Here is a 24,896-nt window from a genome sequence, read left to right on the forward strand (position 1 = left end):
AGGAGCAGGACATGGAGAGCAAGAGACCCGGGACGCCTGGCCAAGACCCAGGCGACAGGGAAAGAGGCAGTGTGACCCCCGTGGTCCCTGAATACCGTCTGTACCCAGGTGCTGGGTGCTGAGTGGAGGGCAGCGAGGAGGCGCAAAGGAGGCCAGGGCAGGGGAGGAACGTGGATGTCCAGGTTTGTCCTTCAGACACAAGGCCCTTCCTCCAACCCCCACCCCATAGGCTAGGACCGGAGGAGAACCATCATGATCAGAAAGAAATTCCTTCCTAACAGCCCTCAGAGACAGTGTTGTTAGTCACATTTGACAGATGAAGAAACCGAGGCTCGGCGGGGCTCAAATCACTTTCCCAAGTTCACGCGACTGAGAGGCAGCAAATCTGGGTTAGGGCCTGGGTCTGCACGGACCCCGCTATTCTGACGTGTCCTCCTTACCCTTTGGGCCTCTCAAGCTCTCCCTCCTGGAGTAACTCTCAGAGTGCTCCAGGAGCTTCTTTGCAGGACATTTTAGGACCTTGGCCAGTCTCCATCCCATCTGTATGACCAAGGCAATGGCTATACTTTCAGTCAGCCACTCAAGTCCAGGTGGCCTCTGACTGTCATCTCTCAGTTATACATATTGGATAGCTTTGCACAAAGTCCCCTGGAGTGGAGTTCCAAGGGACTAATTTTGCCTTCTGGGCCTTTCTCTCCAGTGAGATCAGGATCAAGCAATAATTAAACATCTACTACATGCCCCATGCAGGACCTTTGGCAAATGTCTGCTTGTGCCTGAACCCTGCCACCTTCCTGTGGCAAACCCATGTGATCTGGACGTGCTGCTGACTTTGGACTGGGACTTTTGAGCAACGTTGAGACTTTGGGGACTCTTAGAGATGAACAAAATGCATTTTGCATCATGAGGTGGACATGAGTCTTTGGGGCCCAGGGGCAGAATGTTATGATTGGGATCAGAAACGACCCTCAGGGCCATGTGCTAAAGGCTTGGTTGTTAGCCTGGGACACTATTGGGTGCTCCTGAGCCCAAAGGATAAGGAGGATGTATCAGAATAGTAAGGCCTGTGATGCTCCTTTAGGAGGTGGGGCTGCTTGGAGGAAGTAGGTCATTCACTGGGGGAGTCTCTCTCTCTCTCCTTCCTGACTGCCATGATGTTCTACCTTACTATAGACCTAAAAGAAACAGAGCCAGCCAACCAGGGATTAAAACCTCTGAGATGATGAGACAAAATAAACCTTTCTTTCTTTAAATTGATTTCTCTCAGGTATTTTGTCACAGCAATAGAAAGATGACTGATACACCATCCATCCACTGAAAATCTCTAAGCAATCCTACTGGATGGCATGTGAGCAGAAGAATTAAGGATTCAGGCCTGCACGAACTTATAACCCACAAACTTGTGAGATGAAGTGAACGAGTAGTTGCTCCAAGTCATGGAGTTTTGGCGTATTTGTTACACAGCACTGGATAACCATTACAGCAGATCCAGAGTGAGGCTCAGGTACAGACACATTTAACAAGAACTTGAGATGGTTCTAATACACAGTCACAGAAACACTTTGAGAAGTACCAGAAAAAAGTGACCAGCTCCCAGGCTGAGTGCCCCTAAGGTGTGAACCTACATCACATCATGTGGAAAGATAAACTGGAAGAGACAGGAAGAGCCAGAGAAAAGGAGAGTGGAGTAGGTGGTTTGGAGAAGAGGAAAGAGAACAGCTTGGAGACAGAGATAGAAAATCAGACAACTCGAGGCAACAATGATTCTTGCTTCCTCCACACTGACACACAGGTGATATGGGGACAGATGTAACCAGCCCTGCTTGTGAATCTCATCTAGACACAAAATATCACAGAGGGAGCGAGCAGAATAAAAGAGACTGAGCAGGGCCATTACAGGGTCCAAGTGACTCTACCAGGCCAGCAGGCAAAGAACACCAGCCTGACCTGGCCTCTTGACAGAGGACGTTTCTTGCTCTTGCCTCTGTGCACGAGGCCCCTGGAAGGGCTGACCAGGCACAGGGGAAGGGGGCTACCCTGGAGAGGAGTTCACCCTGGAGGTGAGTGTGGAAGCACAGGGGAATGGACAGAGGCGCCACAGGTGGGAACAGCACTGGTAAAGGTCAGTGGGGGCACAGGGCCAGGGAGGAGGAGACGGGAAGGTGGGTGGCAGTGAGTGAGTCTGGATGTGGGGGAAGCTGGGGAGCAGGAATCCACTCCAGATGCGAGGCACTGAGTCAGCAGCTTTACCCCGCGTCTTCTTTGGAAGGGCTTATTCATGGCACGGTTGTTTTCTGATGGCAAAATATCAGACCAACAAAATGTTGGCTGGTGAAGCCAGGCAGAAGATGGATTGAGAAAGCAGCGAAGCGTGTAGACATTCAACCAACAAATACTTACTGAGCATCTACTAGGTACCGGAGCTGGGAACAGAGCAGTGAGCTAAGTCCTCGGCCACTTGGAACTCAAGGTCTAGAGTGTGAAGACAGAATCAAACAGAGGATGAGTAAGACAGCAGATGGCAATAAGCAAAAATAAGGGGATTTCATAGAAGATGGACAAATGACCAGGAGGCACATGAAAAGAAGCTCGTCCTCATTGGTCGCTACAGAAGTATAAGTCAAAAACCAAAGGAGATAGCACTGCATACCCTCTAGGATAACCATTGGTTACGAACATAACAAATATTGGTGAAGAAGTGGAGAAAATGGCAGCTTTGTGTATTGCCAATGGGAAGGTACCACGGTGACGGCACTGTGCCAACGGCCTGGCCGTTCCTCCAACACTTAAGCATAGAATGAACATTCGATCCTGCAAGTCCTCTCCAGGTTGTACTAGTCACCTTTCCATTGCTGTGACAAAATACCTGAGAAAATAAATCTAAAGGAGGAAAGATTTATTTTGTCTAACAGTTTCAGAGGTTTCAGTCCCAGCTCAGCTGGCTCCTTTGCTTTGGACCTGAGGCATGGCAGAGTATCATGGCAGTGCGAGCAAGTGACAGAGAACCACACACCTTGTGGCAGCTGGGAAGCAGACAGAGAGAAGAAAGGAGAGAGAGAAAGAGAGAGAGGCACCGGGGACAAGATATAAACTTCAAAGACATACCCCCAGAGACATACACTAACCAGGACTTACCTCCACTGGGGACCAAGCCTTTAACACGTGAGTCCTCATGGAATGATACAGATCCAAACTATAACACTGACATATACCCCAAAGGACTGAAAGCAGGGTCTTGACCAGATATGGTTACACTCAGTTTCATTAGCAGCATTATTTGCAATACCTAAAACATGGAAGCAACCCAAGTGCGCATCAACAGATGAGTGGACCCTGGCTCACCCATGCAGGGAATATTTTTCAGTCTTTAGAAAGCAGGAAATTCTGTCTACATCTCAACATAAACTGTGAAGACGTTATGCTAAATAAAATAAGCCAGTCACAAAAGGACACTACTATATGATTCCGCTTAAATGAGGTCCCTTGGGCAGTCCAACTTAGACAGACAGGAAGTAGAATGTGGGTTCCAGGGTCTAGAGGAAAAGAGCGTGCAGAGGTAGTGTTTCATGATGCAGAGCTTCAGTTTGGGAAGATGAACAATATTTTGGAGATGTACGACAATGTGAATGTACATAATGCCACTGAACCCTTGCATTGGAAATGGTTAAATGTAGTGTTATGCCTCCTTTACCATGATAAAATTTTTAAGAGGTAAAAAGGGGGTCCAGCAGGGAGATACTGTTTTATATGGGGAGGTCTTGGAAGGATTCATCAACCAAGCACCATCTGAGAAAGACACAGATTCTGAAGGAGAGGGAGATACAGGGAAGGTCTAGTACCAAGGCCAGGCCCAGGCAGACCTGCTGGGGATGAGGAAGAGGACAGAGTCCCAGGAGATGAAGATCCACAGGCAGACTGGAGGGACTGCAGGGCTTAAGGACTCAAAGTGTTCCGACTTGGAATTCAGACTCGGGCCAGGGGAGGTATACTGCTCAGGACCCAGAAGGAAATAGCCCCCTCCAAAGGTTTAATCAAAGGGAGCCTGGTAAAGGGACTGCATAGAGGTGCCCATGGGGACATAAGAGGGGCCCAGTGCCCCAAGTGCCACAGGGAGGTAACCAAAAGCCAGAGCTTGGCCAAAGCAGGAAAAGAGGCCAGTGGATGGGAGTTGGAGGGGAATAACCCCCTTCCCACTCTCTCCTCCCACCCTCTGCTCTCCTGGTGATGCCCCCCACTTGGGTGAGCCCATCAGAAGCCTAGAGCAGAGGAGCCTGGGTAATCCGTCTGCAGAGCTCTGCCTCCCAAGGCCCAGGGCAGAGAACGGACCCAGCAGAGCAAGCAGAGTAAAGCCAGCACAGATGATGCTGCCATTTGTTGAAACGAGTTGAAGGAGGGCAGGAGCACTTTTGGGGAAATTAGCAGGCTGAGCCAGGAAACCAAGGTAGAGGTCCAGCCCTGTGAGCCAGGGCAACGAACATGGGGACCAAGAGACAGCAAAGGCTTCCCGGGCTCCCCCAGGGACTGAAGGCCTCAAGGCAGCTGGGGACATTTGCTTCCAGCTTGTAGGCTCCCCCAAAGTACCTCCCACTGGCTGGGTGTGGTGACGCATGCCTATAATCCCAGCAGCTTGGGAGGCTGAGGCAGGAGGATCCCAAGTCAAAGCCAGCCTCAGTAACTTAGGGAGACCCTGTCGCTAAATAAAAAATTAAAAGGGCTGGGAAGGTGGCTCAGTGGTTAAATGCCCCTGGGTTCAACCCCTGGTACCAAAAAAAAAAAGGGTACCTGTGAAGCCAGGGAGGCAGGGGCTGCTGAGACCCACCAGGGGAGGACAGGAGACGGTGAGCCAGCTGGGGTAGTGTTCCCAAGCACTAGTTCCAAAAGACTGGAAGCCAAGGCTGGTTTGGCTCCAAGTCAATGTGGCAAGGTTTCACCAAGCCAACTTCAGTTAAGGAATGGGCTTAACTGAGGGGAAAGGACGCCATGTCCCTGTACCTCTTCTGGCCCTCCTCCACCCCTCTCCACACACCCAGCCAGGGCTGCTCAAGCAAGAAAAGGGCCACAGGGCCTCTGGGGGTCTCTCTCAACCCTTGATCTGCCTGCTCCCTGTGCTTCCTTGGGAGGCCCAGACAGCAGGAGGGCAGCTCCTCCCGGGAAGGGGGAGCTTGCTGACTGGAGCCTGGATGGCCCAAAGCCCCTGCAGATGAAATATTCATGCAGCCAGAAGGCAGGAGACCAGCTGAAGACTCGCCTTTGGGGCTATGGGGCTGCATTACCGCTGCCAGCAGCTGTAACCCACTCCTCTTCTCCACCCTCAACCTTTGTTCTGCAAACAGGATCATAACACACACACACACACACACACACACACACACGCACGCACGCACACACACACGAATTACACACTACAAAGACACAGGAAGGTGAAGAAGAAACCTGGAGAAAGAAAGAAGGAAGGAGAGGAGACACAGACTCCAGAAAGAGGGATACAGAAACAGGCCTATAGACACAAACACACCCAGACCCACGCAGATGCCCAGAGATGGCACCCAATGTCATACAAATATTTCCTAGAATCTGCACCCCAAGCGCACCCCACCTGGACACTGGGCCTCTCTGTCCAGCAGGGGGTGCCCGCAGAGGGAACAGTCTGATCCCTTTCTCAGCTATCTACACCCCTGGAGAGGTAGGAGCCGGCAATGAGAACTGTGTCTCACACAGGCTAACTTGCCTCACCCCTCATCCGAGGCTCCGAGGTCCCGAGGTTCCGAGGCTCCGGCATTTCTAGCCCTGCCCTCTGAGACGGCATTGTAGACGCCTCTGCTGGGCTCCGGGCAGGGTCCGCCACGTTCCTGGCTTCCACTCATAAAAGGTCTTTGGGCTCCCCATGCCCCCAACCTGAATTTTCTCCATTCAGTCTGCTCACCGAAAGGGCTAAAAGAAAGACGGGCGGCCCAAGGTCATGCTAACTTGAATTCAAGTTCCCATATTCCAAACCCAGCAATCTCGAAGTCCCAGTGATTCCATTCTCAAGACCCTCTTCCCATTGGGTTGTCTCCCATCCTCCACACGACCTGCCTCAAAGTAAAATGACGAACGTCCTAAGCGTGTCCCCTAGCCGGACCCCAGAGTCCTCTCAGACGCCAACTGCGTGGACAGCCCTGGCAAGGACTCTGGATACCGAATGCCGCACTCGGATATAAATTAATAACCTCCCTTTCTCCAGGTGCCTCTCGAGACTGACGTTCCCCACCTGCAAGGGGTGGAGATGTCCCCTGCGGTGGAGCATCCTGCCCGGACGCCTGTCTCCTTACCTTAGTGGCGATGGCTCTCCAGGCCTGAAGAGGGCGCTGTGGGCGCTGGGCCGCTCTAGCCGGCGGGCGGGCCCGGAGCCGGCTCTATGGCTGTGCGCTGTCCAGCATTTCAGCAATCGGCAGCGGCAGCGGCGCCCGCGGGAAGACGGAGGGCGCGGGGCCGCGGGGCCCGCGGAGCTGCTGAGTCGAGCCGAGCCAAGCCGAGGAGGCGGCCCGGACCTGCGGGGCGGCGGGGCCCGGCTACAGCGCCCGGGAAAGCGCGGCGGTCAGCGGAGAGGTGAGAGCCCCAGGTGGGGCGGGGGCATTTCCCAGAGGGGCTGGGGCTGGGCTGAACCTCGGGCCTCCCCGGCCGGTGACCTGGGTCTGCAGGCCCCGGAGCAGAGGGTCATTGTTGGGGGACTGATAGAGTTCTGTCCAGGGGTGTGAGGCACCTGGGGAACGGATATGAACGTGGTTCTTTTCACAGAGAGATGGGAAAAGTGAGAGCCCTGCGGGGTCATGGGCAGGACTCTCCTGGGCATAAATGATCATGGCCCTGCCCATGAGGGTGACAGGGAGGCCCCCATGCGCAGTCTAATTGCCCTCCCCCAACTGAGGAGAAGGACCTGCTCCCAGGGAAGGGAGAGATAAATGCAGGGACCCTGTGGAGATGCTGGTCACTGGCAGGGGTGGAGGGAGCAGGCCCCCACCTGGATGCTGGACCTCTGTCCAGCAGGGGGTGCCCGCAGAGGGGACAGTCTGGCCCCTTTCCCAGCTATCCAAATGCCCCTGGGGAGGCAGGAGCTGGCAATGAGAACTGGGTCTCACACAGGCTGGCATTTACTCTCACACTGGGAAGAGGATGGAGGACACAGATGAGAAAATAGCCACTAGGAGTTTGGGAGGAGGGTTCTCAGTGGCCTCTCTGGATTCTCAGAGAGAGTTGCTAAAGTCTAGAGCGGGCCCAGCCCCATGATAAATTCTTGGTAAAGAGAAAGGCTGAGAAAAGAGACGCAGCCTCTGCCTTGCCATCTCCTCCCCCTCCCTCCCAGGGCCCCTGCCTGGACAATGTGAAGCCTCCTGCAGTTCCTACTCCTGGCAACATGTTCACTGTGAGGACAGATCTGGGGAGAGCAAGAAAAAGGCACCCAGGTCTGATCTGATACTTCCAGAGTCTGTACTCTGTCCCAGCCATAACTTCTCACTCCCCCAAGAACCTCACTCACTCGCCCATTGGGGACATGGGCTGGTCTTTTGTCCTATGTCAAGAGAGAAGGCAGGTACTTTGATGGAGAGCAGGACAGGGGTTGGACAGTTCCTCTATCCAGGGGGCATCTTAAGGTCATGGTCCCAATTTGTGCCAAATTCTTCCCCAGCCAGAAATAGGACCAAATGGGCTAGGAAAGTGCTCCCACACAAAACCAAGTTTTGGGTTTCTTAACTTTATGCCCCATCCCACTCTCCTGTGAGGGGTGGAGGAGGAATTCTTGCAGAGTAACTGAAGAGTGAATTGGGCTTTCAGAAGTGGGGGTGGGAGGATTGGGAATCATGGACTCTGAAGTCAGAGAGGCATGGGATCAAATCTAGGTTATGTGACCTCAGGTAAGCCACTTAACCTCTCTAAGCCTCTTTTCCAATCTGCAAAACAGGGATAGTGTTAACAATATCCCCTCTGCTGTGGAAAGACATTATCCAAATAATGGATGGGAAACTACTTTTAATCTGTAAGATGCTGGATGAGTATTAATAAATAGAACATTGTAAGAATTCCTTAAGGAGGGACTGGATAAAGGTGGGAAAGTGTTCAGCAATCCTTGAAACTTGTCTTTTTCCTCCTAGAGGAGGTGGACAGTGGTCAAGGGCATCGTGCCAAGCTCCATACTAGGCACAATGCTACTCTGGGCTCAGTGAGTCCTCACAAAAGCTTCCCATGGAAGTCATCATTGTCCCTTTTTCAGAGCTGAGAAACAAGACTTGAGTGACTTTCCCAAGGTCATGAAGTCACGCAAGCTGTCTTCCCTGGGGCAGAAGTGTTTGTTGACAACATGTCCCAACCTCTTGATATCAAGGCTCAGTTAAATGCCAGTTTATTGATTCATGATGCCAGATTTACAGGTGGGGAGGCCAAGGCACATGGGTGAGACCGTGCAGTGTGGTAGAGATGACTCCCCCAAGGTCACTGGGATATCTGGAGGTAGAATGTTCTCTGAATGGCAACTGGCTGCCCCCACCACAACCCATGCCCACCATTGTCCTACCTCCAAAAGGAGAGTCCAGGTCTGACAGGCCCACCTGCTCACTGCCGCACCTACATCCCACTTCCTCTGCCTGGAAACCTCTTGCTGACCTCAGCAAGCCTGTGACTGCCTGACCCTTTTCAAGTGCTCAATCTTCACCCCCTGAGATGGCCCATGGTCACATGCAGCTGCCAGCACGACTGGGGTCAGTGTCCCGTTCTACCTGCATCTCCTCTTCTGTCTCCTCTAGGGACAAAGTCAGAGCTCCTCCTATCCCAGAAGTCAGCCTTATCAGGGGCACTGGTAAGGAAGTCAGTAGGCAGCTTCTCTTCTTCCCACCTGCACACACTCGGAGCCCTTGCCCATGGGTCTCACCCTTCACATGAATGTTTTCTTCCCGTTCTCTTGTAACCTGGCCTCAATGGCGCTGCTGCCTCCCTCTCACGGAGAAGCAAAACAAGGTCTAGAAATCCAATGTGATGTCCTCAAGGTCATGGAGCAAGTCTTGGCATAACCAAAGCCCACTCCCTCGGGGGCCCTGGGTGACTTCTGCAGTACCACATTGTCCTCACTTCTCCAGGCTTTCCTGGGTGAGGATCAACCAGGGCACTGTGGGCTACAGGGAGCTGTGGGAGGTGATGGAGGAACTCAGCAACTTGGGGACAGGAATCTAAAGACATTCTTTCTGGGCCTAGTTCTCATCCTGGCTTTTTGTGTGACCTTGAACATGTCCCTTCACCTCTCTGGGTCTCGGTGTCCCTGACCATAAAATGATAGGGTTTGACTGGATAACCTCCAAAGTCTCTGTCAGCACCAAGATTTGAAGACCTCTCTGATGTATGTATCTCTACATCAGGAAGCCTGTGGTTCCATCAGCAGAGAGAGAAGTCACCTCCAGTGTTTCAAGGCTTGATTTATTAGTTGCAGCTGAGATTCCAAATTCACCCGTCCCTCCTCATGACAGACGAGAAGTCCTAACTAAAGAGGAAAATACAACCTGAAGAAGCCCCCGGGGCTCACCTGGGGATCCCAGCACTCCAGCTGAACCAAAATCAGGGCCCCCTGGTCCTGAATTTAAGGTGAACTGCAGAGACAGAAGATGCCCTCCACATTCTTCCTAGAATATCTCCCTCATCAGAGCCAGGAGACCCCAGGACCCCATGCACAGGTGCAGGGAAGAAGCAGGGTGAGATAGGAGACACTGATTCATGGAGTTTGGGGGAGGAAAAGTGGTTCTGCAGCTGTTCTGGGGAGGAGGCAGGCTGAGAGGGATTACCTCAGCATGGAGCTAGTCCAGGTGACAGGGAGACCAGCAAGAAATGGAGAGGTTCCTTCTCGGTTCCAGCACATTGACCCAGTGAAAGACTGGGTAGCTCAAAGAGAGAGGACCCACTGAGGGGCAGAGGGCTCAATGAAGAAGAAGCGTTCAGGGAGGTGGTGCTCAGAGGAAACCTGTGGTCTGTGAGGTGGGAGGCTGAGTAAGAGGGAGAGAATAGGGGCCGAGATCGGTCAGGAGACTCAGAACAGAGGTCTTGTGTCCAACAGTCAGAAAACCCAGCCTGGCCCAGCCTCGGTCTTGTTTTTGTGTTTTCATTACTGGGTGTTGAACCCAGGGGTTACTCTGTCACTGAGCTGCATCCCCAGTCCTTTTTATTTTTTACTTTGAGATGGGGTCTCGCTAAATTGCTGAGGCTGGCCTTGAACGTGTGATCCTCCTGCCTCAGCCTCCCCAGTCACTGGGATTATAGGCATGCACACCCTCACGAGATCGCCAATGATTTCCTGTTCCTTCATTCTCTTCTGGGTCATGGGCTCAGGAGGACCACAGTGCCATCCCCAGAGGACCAGCCCTATTGGCCTCATATCCAGCATGGGGCTCTAAAGGGCCCTGAGCAAGTGAGCTAGCCCCCAACTCCCAGGACAACCCCTGTAGCTAAAAGCCATCAGCCTGCCGGTCTGCGGTGCTGCTTCCTCGGCAGGCAGCCGGGCCTCAGCCTCCTGCCGCTCTTGCCCTGGCCTGCTGCCCACTGCAGAGGCTACCGTGCCAGCCGAAGCTGGCGGGCAGTACCTGGCTCCCTCAGCATCCTGCCAGGGACTCTGAGGGCTACAAGGAGACTGGGCCGAGTTCCCGGGACCCTGGGGCCTGGGCACCTTCCTCAGCTGGGGCTGTGGCACTGAGCCCCCTCTCTGCATCGTTCCCCAGAGTCCAGGGTGGAGGCAGGTCAAAGCAAGCCGTGTTGAATCTCTTGATTTAAGAAGGGCATGTTTTCATTGCTGAAGACGGGGAATTCAGAAACCAAAGAGAAAATAAAACAGCATCCCACTGCCCAAAGATAAGCACTGTGAACGTGGCGGGGATCTCCTTGCAGGCTCTTCTCCGCATGTCCATAGATACACAGAGTTAATGACTGGGAACCTGCTGTCGGGAGAGGTCTGGATCTGACTTCTCACTCTGTCATGAGCATCCTCTGATGTCTTTAAAGATTCTTCAAAAAGCATACCTTTTTTTTTTTTTTTTTTCCTGGTGCTGGGGATCAAATACTTTTATGGTCATGGTTGTGTCAAGGCCAGGCATGGGTGGAACCGCTTCCCAGGAAGCCAGTGAGAGTGGAGGATGGTGCCTGGCCTCTGCCCTGCCCCTTTGGGTGGACACATCTTTGGGGTCTGCTGGCTGTAGGTTTCCCTGGGAGAGGATGGCCGTGTGAGCCGCGTCTGGTCAGTCAGTGGGCCTACCCCCTCGGGACTCTGCCAGGGACTGAGGCAGGGAAGAGCCAAAGCTACTGGTGGGGAGTATGGAGGGTTACACAGCCCCTGGAGCAAGGACCAACAACACCTCAGAGGAAAGAGTTCGGAACTGGAATTAGGCGATTCCTAACCTCCTGGGCTCTGATCTCCCCTGGGCCCCACATCCACCTTCAGGTCTGTTTCCTCTCCTGTAAAATGGACATCTAGTACCTGCCTCCAGGTGTGCTTTAAGTGGTGCAGATAATAGGTAGGAAAGTGCCCCAGGAAGGATCAGATCTTGAAGGTTCCTGAGAGATGGTGAGCATCGTCTGAGTCCTGGAGACTACACAGTGGCTATTGAGGGAGCACTTCCTGTTTTCTGGGCACGGTATGAGCCTGAGGACACAGAGGTGAATCTGACACAGACCCCAACCTTGAGGCACTCCTGGAGTGGTGGGAAAGGCAGGCGGTTGTGGGAACCGGCAGCCATGGCCCATTGAGGTTCTGGTAGAACTAAGTTGCCCACAGTAACAAGGGAGTGGTGGTATTTCAGTTGTGTCTTAGAGGTGGCCAGAGCAAGGACACTCCAGAGAACAGCACGGGCAGTGGCACAAAGGTATGAAAGTCCTGGCTGGATGAGGGGGAGAATGAAGCATCAGACGTAGCAGAACAGTGGGCATGCCAGGGAACAGAGGGCAGCCCGGGGGAGCGCTGGGCTGGGTTAGGCCTTGATGAACCTGAGAAACCACGTAGGAGCTGGAAGCTCATTGGAAGGCAAGGAGAGTCACAGAAACCTTGGCGCAGCATCATGAAACCATCAGGCGGGCACGTCGGGAAGACCATGCCCTGCAGCAGGGTCAGGGAGAGGGATGGAGAGAATGGCACAGAGGCCAGAGAGGAGCCACTGGTTTCAGCTGAAGAGGGGTCGCACTGGCCCCTGGGAGAGTCAACAGGCGAGGTGTATCCATGCTCCGAGCTAGGCTCACCCAGGGCGAAAGGAGGACCTACAGGAAGGGGCAGGCCCAGGGACGGGGGCAGGAGGGAGGAAGGTAGCCTGCCCCCAGGCCCATCCCCACTGATCGCTTAGCCCTTGCTGTCAGACAACACCCCAGGTTGGGAGAGCAGGCTTCAGGCCTGGAAAAGCAGCCCTCTTCCGTCAGGATACCAGAGCGGGCTTCAGGCAGGGAGAATGGGATGCTCAGCAGATTCTGCCAGATTCTGGGCAATCCTGTCCCCCTCCCTGTCTAGCCCTGTCTGACACACGGGTCCTGGTCCTTGTGACCTGCCCATTATTCTCCCTAGTGTACCTCTTTCTCCTCTGCCTCTCAAATGCTGTCTTCCCCTGCTCCTTGGACAACAGAGAGCAGATATGGCCGCTCATTCATTCATTCAGTCCTCCATTCATCAAACGTGCTCTGCAGCACCTCTGAATTTGAAAGCTCCATTATCATTGTCATTCTCCAACCCCGAGGTGGACACTGGATAAAGGGAGGAACAGGACAGTCCTGGCACACGAGCATCTCTCCAGGCAGCAGGGAGCAAGGCTCACAAACCGGGAAAGCTTCTGGATGGAAGGCCGGTTATTAGGGCGATCCGACGGCGGCCAGGGCTCGGTGCAGGGAGGGGCACTCTGCCTGGTTGACTTCTGCGCTGGCTTCACAGATGGACCCCACTGAATGAGGACAGGTTTGCCAGAGGGGACAGGAACCAGTGCTGGAGGCAGGAGAGTCAGGGCCCAGAAGACCCAGCTGGAGAGAGAGGGTGCAGGGGCCAGGGCCTTAGCGCCTTCTCCTGTGGGCAGCAGAGAGCCCAAGGAAGCAGGTGTTCCCAGCAGGTGAGTGCAGGCCAGAGCTGCTTCAGAAAGGTCGCCTCTGAAGGACAGGCACACCGTGGACAGATGGAGAGGACTGGGGGACTGCGGTGTGATTTCAGAACCTGGGTCACAAGGCCTGAGGCCAGCCTGGGATACCCAGAACCCCACAGCCATGGTCTGTTGGTGCCTCTGTATTCTTAGAACGATCATGATAAGCAGATTCCTAGGACCCACCCCACATGACCGAGGACAAATTGGAGTGGGGGTCTGGGGCTGGCTATTTTTGAAGCTCCCAGGTGACGATGTGCTGGGGCACCCCGGCCTTGCACACATGGTCCCCTTTGCCCAGGGTGTCCTCCTTCCCTCTTCCTCTACCTCCTTGAACTTCAGGTGCTACTCAGACATCTTCCGTGTGATGTCTTATGCCAGGCTCTCTTCTGTGTCCCCAGGTGCCCGAGGCTGCTTCTGGCGTGTCCCCTCTCATTCTCTGTCCTCACGGCTGTTTACTCTTTGGTCTCATTTGGCATTTCCAGCATGGCAGGTCCCCCTGCCTGATGTTAACGCATCCCTTCCTCAAGGTACCCTAAGAAGTAGGAGGTCGTGGCTGAGGGAAGCGGCAGCACAGAGAGGCTCTTGACAAGGCACACAGCCCCCAGCTCAGAGGCAGGGCCGCACGGTCCCAGGAGGCCCCCGGCTGGCTGCTTCCTGAGGCTGAGACCTATTCACTCGTTGCTCAGGTGCTCGTTGCTCGTCCTACAGGTGCTCCATGTTCCCACCTGTAGAATGGGTTGAAGGGTGACCATTCCCTCCCGGGGCTGCTCTGCAGCTTGGGAAGTCCGAGACCCTGATGGAGGTTTAAACTCTGAGGTGCTTGGTCGGGGGGGCAGGGTCAATGGCCGCAGAGGTGGGCTTCCCTCTGGGATTTTAGGGTGGATCAGTTTCCCGGACAGGCCTTCTCAGCCTCTGCCGTGCTGACGTTCAGCCTTTCCCACAAAAGACCCTCTGGAACCTGACCAGGGACCTGGGGAGGGCTTGTGACTTGGGTGGGGTTAGACACCCCAATAAAGATTCTGACCTGATGATCCAGCCGGGTGGAGACTCAGGCCACAGCTGCATGAGCCGTCCCCATTCCCAGTGTGACCGAAAGAGGCTCACCCCCTCCCAGTGCAGAGGACCCTCCTCCCACCCTCACCCACCATTCCTGCCTCCACCCACCATCCCTTAGGAGCTGTGGGTTATTGTCAATGATGTTGTTAATTAACTGCTTAATTAACTATTTAGGCTAATCAGATTAATTGACATTAATTGGTTACCATTTGTCAAGGACCCTGGAAAGCTATGCCTCTCAGAGTTGGAGTGTGTGACTGGCGCTGGGCAGGGGAGTCAGGTGCCATTGTCACACTGTAGAGCTGAGGGTGAGCAGGTGGCCGGCAGGGGCAGGGCCAAGGGACCAGGGCTGCTGCCCAGGGACTGAGCACCTCCTGGCAGCTCTCAGGGCTGAGCCCTGACCCATCGTCACCTCCTCTCCTCAATTGCAGAAAAAAAGGCTTGACAGGGACCAGGGGAAAGAGCAGTAAACTTTCTTTCCTGTGTCCCCAAAGGTTGTAAAGACCTCAGAGGGGGAGAGACCTTAAAATTCTAAATAAGCCATGATATAAGTAGGTCACTACATAATAACTGCTGGGACGCAGCATGCATATTCAGTCAAAAAAAGAAAGAAAGATGAGCAGTATAGGGTGGATAAAATATGCAAAATATTAAACTGTGATAAAATGATCAGATTTGCATTATTTAGTCAATTACAGCCCCTCAAACCCATAGTACATTTTAATGCCTATTTAAAAACACAACTTACGGTTTTAAATTATAGCACTTGAAACAACAACATAAAAAAGCTACTATGAAATGCATCCTACGTTTCAGGAAGAAAAAAGGCCAACCCATTCAAAAATGGGAGTGTGAGTCTGTCTCCAGAGACATTCTCTCAGGATCAAATGGCTTCTGGGTCAAGTCCAATGCTGGGCTGGGATTCAAGAGCCTCCAGTCTTGCCTCAACTTTCCCATGGACTCCAGGGTCCCTTCTTTCTCTGGGCCTCAGTTTCTTCCATGGCGAGTCCCCAGCCTGTCTTCTTAAGAGATTGTTTCCATGGAGCAGAGGTGCAGACATCCAGGATCCTGGAGATGCACTAAACGTGGGGCGGGGAAGCAGTGGGGTTGTGGGTGGTGGGAGGGTCAAGCTCCCAACCTGCAAGGGGAGCTTCCTGCCTCCCCAGCAGGAAGAGGGGCTCCTAGTTTGGTGACAGAAGTCTAGCATGGTAAGGGAAGACCTAGAGAGTGAATATGGGGTCTCTCCCCATTTACTGCCCAATCCTGCAGCCCCCGGGGGAGGAAGGACGGGGAGAGACTGGAGGCTGTTGCCTAGCAACAAGAGGCGCATCTGGATCGATGGGAAAGGCAGGCGATGCTCCAGCCCCCAGCCCGGTTCTCTCTTTGATCTCAGCCAGCCCAGCAGGAACCTGGGGGGGATGCCCAGGGCGGCCTGCCTGATTAGAGCTGAGTCAATAGAGGGAATTTTCCATAATGAGATTGTGTGGGCAGTGGAGGCAGCTGTCCCTGGCTTCTCCCTGCCCTCTCCCTGGTGGGTGGAAGGGGCCTGTCTGTCTATGCAGCACCCACCCTTCCACCTATATAGCTCCTGGGGCAGGGGGGATACCTCGCTCCCAAATTTGATTCTTCTCAGTCTTGGACTGCCAGGAACTCAAACCCAACCTTCCCAGAACCTATCTGTATCCAGGCCCCTGAGTTCCAGATAAGAGAAGCCAAGACCCCTGCAGGAAAAGGGATCTGGTCCACCTTGCTTCCCCAACCTGGCTCCCAGGTGCGACCTGAGAGGGTCTGGTCCTGTTGCGGGGGGGTGGGTGGAGAAGGAAGGGATGAAGCTGAGGGGAGCACACGGGCTCCTCCAGTTTCATGGCAGTGTTTCCCCGAGGCCACCTCCAGGCTCCTCAGGGAGCATGGAGACCTAACCCAGGGCCTCTGGTTTGTACCCTGGAAAGACAAAGATCTCCACGCCCCACAGCCCATCCTGTCAGTGACAGCTCCGCAGCTCTTCCCCAGGCTAAGCTGAAGTTGTTCTTTGAGGATATCCCCCAACCCTTCCCCAAATTCCTAGTCCAGCTCAGGCACTTATGGGTAAGCTGCTCCCCATCTGGAAGGTAATGGTCTCCCTGAAGGTCACAAGAACCCCCAAGGAAGAGCAGAGCAGGCTGGTTGGAGCAGATTCCTGAGACTAAAATGTCACTTGCTTATTTGACATCAGTTCTGTCTATACACATCTGTCTACTGGGTTGAATGGTCTGTATTCGTTTTGGTGGCCAGTATTGCCTGTTCTGGTCCATTCCACTAGGTCTTTATGACTGGAGCACCAGGTCCCTGTTGTCCTGTGTTGATAAAGCTCGTCTGAACTGACTCAGCTGGGTCCATCCCCTTTGTAAGGCTCTGGCTGACCTGTCCTGGGCTACAGTGGTCTGCCCTGGTCTCACCTGGGCTGTATGGCTTGTACTGTGCTCACTCGGTCGGAAGCATAGTGCTCCACAGAGGCCTCCTTGTCCTTGGGGACCTACCACCCCAGACTTCTGCTCTGGGAATCCAAATTGGAGTGACATAGTTAAGGACCCTCAGCTGGTGGGCAGGAGCCTGGGTGCCCAGCAAGACCTTCCTGTCTGTTCAGAGACAGAGCTTATGGAGTTGTTGACAGTGTGGCCCGTGCAAATGTCAACATGCAGAACCCAGATGTACTGACAGCAGTGACCAAGGACCTGTCCCATCAAAGTTTCTGGACATGGCAGTAGTAAAATACAAACTAGAAGCTCTGTGTCAGGGCAAACTCAGGCTGGACTCCAAGAGATGTTCACAGATGGCTGTCCTGTGCTGGGCTTGAGGGACAGGAAGGTAGAGCAGCCCAGTCCCTGCCCTTAGAGAGCCCTCAGCTGCTCAGGGAGCAAACTCGACAGCAGGCAAGTCCTGGCAGAGGCAGCTGGAGGGTGACAGCAGAGGTGCATCCCCCTGGACATCCTTCCAGAGGTCAGGGAAGGTTTCACAGAGGAGGTGATGCTTGCCTGGGGTTGCAGGAAGAGTGAAAGAGGAAGGACATTCCAGGTACAAGGAACAGCATGTGAGTCAGGTGCTAGCCTGGGGCTGGACAGGTCACTCAGGACCCAGTGCCGGCGAAGCTGCCTGGGCTTTCTCCAGCAGTCAGCAGGCTCGCCTCCTGCCTGGCCTGCCCTGGGTACCCCATCTGGGCTCAGCCGCCCCCGTCAACACCACAGACCAAGGCTGCAGGGAAGGAATCAGGCCAACCCTTGCTGGGCATGGCTGGACCCAGCCTAGACTGGATAGAGGAGAGTAGGAGAGAGGCCACCAGGGATGCAACCAAGGCACCTGGTGCTGTGCCAGCAGCCACATGGACCAGGCGCCTAGCTCTCCTGGAACCAGCCCTCCTCCCCCAACCCCGCCAGCTCCAGCCTGGGGGCTCTGGCCAAGTTATTCCTCCAGCTCCAGCAGGGGCGCAGGAAGCTCCAGCTGCTGAATAATTGAAAGGAAGGCTTTCAGCTTTTCTCCCTCCCCCAGCACAGCGTCTTCTGGAGGGTTGGGTAACAAACAGCAGCGCCAGCACCTCCCCAGAGAGACTGCAGAGAGGCAGGGAGGAAGCTTGCTGGTAACCCTCTCACTGCCGCCACATGGACTGTAGGTGTGGGTTGGTGTCTGTGAAAGCAACCTTAGCAGCCCACTAGCCATTGCGAGTTCATACTGTTGGGAATGGTACAGTTTCTACCAAATCTGATTTATGCCTCCTCTGTATTTTCTACTCATACCTGAGGTGGTTTAGACTGGTTGGCATAGTTCATGGGCGACAGTCACAGCTAGTACGTAATACATAGAGCTTATGGTGCATATATATTAATCTCTTCATCCCCACAACCACCCTGAGAGGGGCTCCTTACAGCAATTCCAGTTTGCCAATGAGGAACAGGACCACTGAAGCTAAGTCACTTAGGGGCACACAGGAAGGAATCTGAACCCAGGTAGACAGAGCTGGCTCTTCTGTTACTCGCTGTCTCGGTTGGTGTGGACTAGCCTATCTTTTAGGATCAGACCTCCCTCCAAAGGACAGGGGCAACCAAGATGAGGGACCAGGCTACAAGAGAGATCTTTCCAAATGAAAATCTGGTCATGGTCTCCCCAGCTCAATACCCTGCAATGGCTCCCTATTGCCTGCAAAGTGTGCCTAGCTTCTCAGCCTGGCCCTAGCTCCTCTCCTGTCCTCCTGGGATTGCTGCCCCAGCCATGCACTTCCCTCTCATCCCACGTGCCTCCGGACCCTACCAGGACATCCTTCCTCCCCTTCTTTGTTCCTGGAACTCCTACTTACTTTTCAAATCCCTCCTCCAAGAAGACCTCCCAGCTACGCTCCTCCCCACATAGCCCAGCTCAGTCCAACATCTCTGCCACACAGCCCCCATCCCATCATCAGTGCCTCTCCCCTGCGTTTCCCCCTTGTCCTCTGAGCACCGAGTAGCCACCCAGGAAATGGGTGACTGAATGCATGATTCTGCCCTAAGCTCATGGGGTGTCTCTGGGTGCCGTGGCCCTGACTCCCCAGTCATCCCTCTTGGGCGGGGAACATGGGAGCTCCCCATTCATTGCAGCAGCAGCTGCTGTGGCCACTGTTTGTCCTGCCTCCACAACATGTCAGTGTCACTGTGCAGCCTGGCTTCCAGGGGTTGGGTGGGGGAGGGACCCACCTAGATTCCTCAACCACAATGGAGATGGCTTTTCCAGCCCCCAAAATATATTGACCACCTTTTGCTCATCTTTTCCGAGAGACCCAGACTTAGTTTCATGTATGTTTGTCAGTTCAGTCACGTTTCTGACAGTTACAAAGAAGCTTCTTCCTCCAGGAAACCCAGGAGGCGTGTCCCTGCTCACCCCTTCTCCCCGTGCTGGGCTTTTTCGCTGGAAGGTTTCATCCAGCGTTCACAGTCCTACCTTCTCAGGATGCCACTTCCTACATCCAGATCCCCACACCCCCTGGCCCCTGGACCTCGCCATGCCGTGGGCCTCGGCCTGGAGAATCCCTGCCTAGACACCCCATTCCTTACCTGGGGAAGACTCATTTCCAAAGGGCCATTTCAAACATCGTGCCCTTTGCAAAACCTTCCCTGCCCATCCCAACAGAAGAAGACCCTCTCTGGTCTCCTTTTGCTCCCCCCACACTGGAAGTGGGGCAGGGAAGTGGTATCAGGACCCATCTCCATACCAAGCTTGTCACTGAACAAAAGAATGAGTGACCCACCAAGCTACAAGGTGGGGGAGCATCCTCCCCATGTTATAGGTGAGAACAGGCTGGGGGGCACTTCAATGACTCTGATCAGCCAGGCAGAAGTGGTGGAGCCAGAATTCAAGCTAAAGCCTTCTGACTCCAAATCCAGAGCTCCTTTACTAGTGCCCCGGTCGTAGGTCCAGTGGGGGACTGCAGGAGGACGTAGTGTCAATAAGGAGGCTATGTTGTGTGTGACCACAGCCTTTGAGAGTGTGAAGACCCTGTCCCCAGGGAGGTGGGTCTGCAGGCAGGGACAGGGAAAGGAGCTTCTAGAACTGGAACAGTGATGTGGGTGCTGTCCGTGGTGCTGAAAGCCGCAGGAGCCGCTGGTTTGCAGAGGCCCGCGGCAATGAACCGGGAATGGCCCAGGTCATCTCAGCAAGCTCCGCCCCACTGCCTGGGCGTGGCCTCTGCTCTCTCCTCCTCTCTGCACATACCCTCCCCAATCAGAAACCTCATTCACTCCAGCCCTGTGATGATGACACCCAAATCAATCTCAGACTCATGATCAGCACCAGACTCACCACCTGAGGCTCCCTAGACAGCTCCACCTGGATGTCCAGGGACTCTTCACAGGCACCACATTCAAAACAGGACAGTCACCACTGACAACTAATAATTACCACCCAAACCACTTGTAAGACATTCACTGTACACCAAGTACTGGGATCAAAGGTCACATGTGTTCATCCTTTACCACAAATCTTTGAGGAGGATGCAATTATTACTTCCATTTTACAGGCAAGAGAGTTTAAGTCCCATGCCCAAGGTCACCCAGCTCCCAAAGAGCACAGCTTCATCTCCCCTTCAAATCAGAGATCTCCAGGATAGGGTTGCATCATTCCTCAGACCCATCTGTGTCCTCTGCTCACTGAAGCCTGTTCCCTCTCCCCCAGATCTGACCAGGGCACTATTGACCTGAGCATCTTCCTCATCTAAGCCCCAAGATGAGTGATGACCTTATTAGCTGAAAGGCCTTGGTGCCTGTCGGCAGCTGAGTTTCTGGAACAGATTGGACCCAGCCACATGGATGGGCTGTTTCACCTTCAGTTAATCACCAGCAGGGCTGGACTGGCAAGTACCGGTATCCAGTCTGTGGCCCATCCTCTCTGTGGCCAGACCTGCTTAGGAGAGTCAAGTGGGGCCTGTCATCAGGAAGAAAGCCCAGGGATTCCTCCATTGGTCCTTTGGCCTTTTAACCATTTCCTGATTGGCAGAAGGGGGAGCGTGCCCCTGGTGGGCAGGCATTAAATTAGAGCTTCATGACTTAATCTGCACATGGGTTCGCTGGCTCTAGCATTGGGCTTGCCCTTGGGACCTTGCCAAGCACTGGGAAAAGACTCAGCTGTGCTCCAGAGGTGGACAGTGTGGCTCTGGTTACTGGCTACCTCCCACAGGAAGGGGTGGGTTGAAAGATTAGTGGTATGCATACAGAGTTAGTGTGAACCAGACTTCCAGAGTAGGAAAGGACCTATGGGGCCTTTGAGTCTAACCCCTTCATTGTCCAGAACAAAGTCCAGAGAGGGTGAGGAACTTATTCAAGGTCTCACAGCCAATCAGCAGTAGACAAAAGACTTCCTGTTTGCTGCTTTGCCTCCAAAAGATGCGGTGTCCATGTCCAAGGATGAAGAGATGTTAGGGTTAGGGTTAGGGTTAGGGTTATGGCTCTAGACTCCTTATTACCACTTGACCCCATCAATCCCTTATCCTCAACACACCCCCAGTTTATCCTCCATATTCCCCATCACAGTAAAGGGCTGCATCGTACACCTGGTTACCCAAGCTACAGACCCAGGGTCACCAGGATGCATCACCTACCCACTACCTGTCAATCATAGGTCCTGCCAAATTGAGTCATTTTTCCCCTCAAATACAGCAGGGTTCACCTGCTGCAATATCTGCATCTCCTGCCCCCACCAACTAGACAGGGATGTGGACACTTCTCAAATTCTCTTTGACCACAATATACTGCTACTTTTAGAGAATGAGGATGGTGTCTTGTTTGTCTCTAAATCTCAGCCTTTTACAGGGTAGAGCCCAGAGTGGATGCTGGGGGAGTGTTTGTTGAGTGACTGAGTGATATATTATCTATCTCCTGTTTGAATAGGGAGCTCACTCCTCCTGGGATGAACTCCTTGGTTTTAAAAAGTTTGGGTTGTTGGTAAACAAAACAACTCTTTCAGACTCAGCTGAATTTGATGCCAGGTAACTCCCCTGCAGGAGTCCTGACTTTGTCTTCTGGAGCCATCTAGCCTGGCTGGGACTTTGATCCAAGGACCAGCAGCATTGGTGTCACTTGAGGACTTGTTAGAAATGCAAATTCTCACCTGGCTTGGTGGGGCACACCTGTAATCCCAGCAACTCAGGAGGCTGAGGCAGGAGGATTGCAAGTTTGAGGCCAGCCTCAGCATCTTAGCAAGACCCTGTCTCAAAATAAAAAATAAAAAGGACTTGGGATATGGCTCAGTGGCTCACTGGTTAAGCACCCCAAGGTTCAATTTCCAGTACAAAAGAGAAAGAGACAGAGAGAGAAAAGAAATGCAAATTCTCAGGCCCCACCTCAGATCCACTGAATCAGAGACTGGGAGTGGTACCAGTATGTGTGTGTTAACAAGCTCCCCACATGATTCTGATGCTCCATAGAATTTAAGAAGGCTGCTATAGACCACTGCATCCCAATCACTGGTCCATAGATGGGCTGCATCAGAATTACCTGGGGAACCTTATCAATCTCACCCCCAGAGATTTTGATTCAGTAGATCTGGGGTGCGTTGCAGATTGGCATACAAAATATAGGACACCCAATTAAATTTGAATTTCAGATAAACAACAAATAATTTTTTAGAAGTATGTCCCAAATATGAAATTCATGAAATTCAAATTTAATTTAACGAGGCATCCTGTGTTTTTATTTGCCAAATCTGGCAACCCTCGCTGGAGATCTCGACTTCTAACAAATTTCTCAGTGGAAGTTTCGACCAGATTTGACCTAAATCCTTTCCCATCCTTCAAATGTTTGAAGAAGGGGATTCTGGCCACCTGTCTATTCGGATAATCTCCCGCCTCCAGGCAGGACATCTTTGTTGGTGTGGCTGAAGCCTGCACGTACTTCTGACAAGCCGCATCCCGTTACTGGCTCAAATGGAGTCTGTGATCATTGAAAATCCCTAAATCCTTCCTAAATATACTCCTTCCAACTACGTCTACTCCATTCCCATTCTGGAAGGTTAGTCTGGGATCCAGCTCCAGCATGGCATTTCTCACTATTCATTTCCACCTTCTTAGCTACTTTCCATTTTTTCCATCTGCTGAGTCCTCTTAGACTCTGACTCTATATTTATGATCCCTCCCAGATTGTGTCCTCAGCGAATCCGACCTTCAGGCTATTAGCGTTCCAACCAGTTGATGGTGAACATACTGGGTCAGACACCCGCGAGGACAGAGCGCTGTGGTCCTCCATTTCCGAACCTCTGTTAACTGCCTGAGTCTAATGTGACGCTGACCCATTAATCCGCTTCCTTCAAGTGTAGCTCCATCAGTCAACCAATGACAACAGTGCAGAATAAAACTGAGTGTCCCTTATCCAAGATACTTGGAACCAGAAGAATTTCAGATCTTAAATTTGTTCAGGGTTTGGGGACGTTCACATGTTCATAATGAGATGTCTTGGGGATGGGACCGTGAAACTCCTTTGTATTTTCTATGTGCCTGGACACACAGCCTGCGGGTAATTTTACATCATCTTTTTAGTGCCCCACGTTTAAACTGCAGCCTGTCCCGCGAGGTCAGGGGTGGAACTTTCCACTTGTGGGGTCATGATAGCTACTCGATCCAAAGCATTTCGGATTTGGGATTTCTGTATGGGCGCCCACCAGCTCAGTGCCTCCTTTGCCTTGCGAGGTCTCGCGATGACTTAGGAAGACAGTGCCAGCTGCCTCCAGAGAGACCCCGTGTCTGAAGTAACCCCCTGGTCTGTGGGACCAGCGATCCTGAGTTGGAAGTGAGCCTGGGGTGCAGCGTGTCATTCTTAGCTTGGCCCCTCCTCCAGGGGGCCAGGGGTCATCCTTTGAATGACCCAGCTCAGATTCCTGCCGGGTGCCTCCACACTAGGCCAGGTGACATTGGTGGAATCCGCCATCGGTCCTAGTGAGAATCCAGAGTGCACCCACCAGCTCCTGCCTTCACACCGCTGCCCTTGGCCCTCAGTCATCTCTGCAGCCCAGCAATGTCACCCAGGCGTTCTCCAGGTACAGGGACAGAACTGCTCCAGGCTCCAGGGTGCATTCAGAAGCATTGGTCAGCTTTCCCTCCCTGCTCCCCAAGCTCCAAGGTGGGGTCAGGGGGCAGATGTGCACAGCAGGTCCCGGGCTGGAGCCCTGCTCTCCGCGGCCTTGGGGGCTTCCTGCAGTGCCCAGGGCTGGGGAGGCTCTGAGAAGCTGGGGTGAAGCATCGACCCTCCACAGAAGGGGCTCAGGAGGGAGGCCGGTGCAAACAGACTGAACCCCAGGATTTAATGTCCTGGATATGGACAAAGGCCGAGGGAGCGCCAGGAGGGAATGACTCAAACTTCCTGGGAGAGGGGAAGACTTCCCATAGGAGGTGACATTTGGGCTGGACTCTGAAGGATGAGGTGACGTGGGCTCCCTCCGTGGAGAAAAAGAGAAAAGAAATTCCAGCCAAGGGGAACAGCCTGGGTAAGGCACAGAGAAGGAGGGCGGCCCCGTGTTACCCAAAGCCGGGCGGGAGCCTGCCTCGGGCGGGGTGTGGCGAAGGATGAGCGTTGGGCTGTCCTCAGTGGCAGAGCGCCTGCCCCACCTGTGCAAGGCCCTGGGTCTGATCTGCAGCCCTACAGGAAAAGGAGTGCGCGCCAGGGGCAGCTGCGCAGGGCAGAGGCAGGAAGCGCAGGGCCAGCAACCAGGCCTCCCACGCAGCCGTCTCTCCTGCTCAGTTGTCCTTGGTGGTTCAACTTGCGCTCCTCGAGCGCCATGTAGGTCAGGCACTGTATTGCACTAGGGTCGGGCAGCAGACCTGTGGCCCCACAGGGATGTGGACAGGCTTCCGGAGGGTGACAGTGCCCATGAGCAGTGACTCTGGGGACAACTAGGAGCAAGTGGGGAGAATCCCAGGACGGGGAGGGCAAGTAGGAGAAAGAGGAGGCCAAGAGGTGGAGGCCATGGTAGGCGTGAGGCTGGACCAGGAGGCTGGACCAGGAGGCCGGGCTGGGCCACAACTTTGAGCCAAGGGACAGGAAGTTCTGGGAGGCTGATCCAGGGCACAACACTGTCTGGTGTGCACCCCTGGACTGATCTGCCAGGTACTGACGGAGGACGGACGGATGGACAGAGGTCTAGGGCAGGGAGGATGGCAGGACGCTGGGGCGGAGCACCAGAGGGAGGCGCACGGATGGAGACGGTGACAGGGAGGAGAGGACGCGGATGCCTGGACCTGGG

At 53.7% G+C, this 24,896-nt stretch overlaps 1 protein-coding gene across 2 annotated transcripts in view; it reads left to right on the plus strand.

Moving 5' to 3' along the window:
• The first annotated feature begins 6,435 nt into the window (after positions 1–6,435).
• Positions 6,436–24,896, plus strand: part of Srrm3 (serine/arginine repetitive matrix 3) — a 54,322-nt gene continuing 35,861 nt past the window's right edge. For both annotated transcript variants that reach the window (XM_047534120.1, XM_047534121.1), the window contains exon 1: positions 6,436–6,588. The gene's annotated coding sequence lies outside the window, so the exon portion shown is untranslated. The remainder of the gene's footprint in view (positions 6,589–24,896) is intronic.

Source organism: Sciurus carolinensis, chromosome 18 (assembly GCF_902686445.1).
Source record: "Sciurus carolinensis chromosome 18, mSciCar1.2, whole genome shotgun sequence".
NCBI lineage: Eukaryota > Metazoa > Chordata > Mammalia > Rodentia > Sciuridae > Sciurus > Sciurus carolinensis.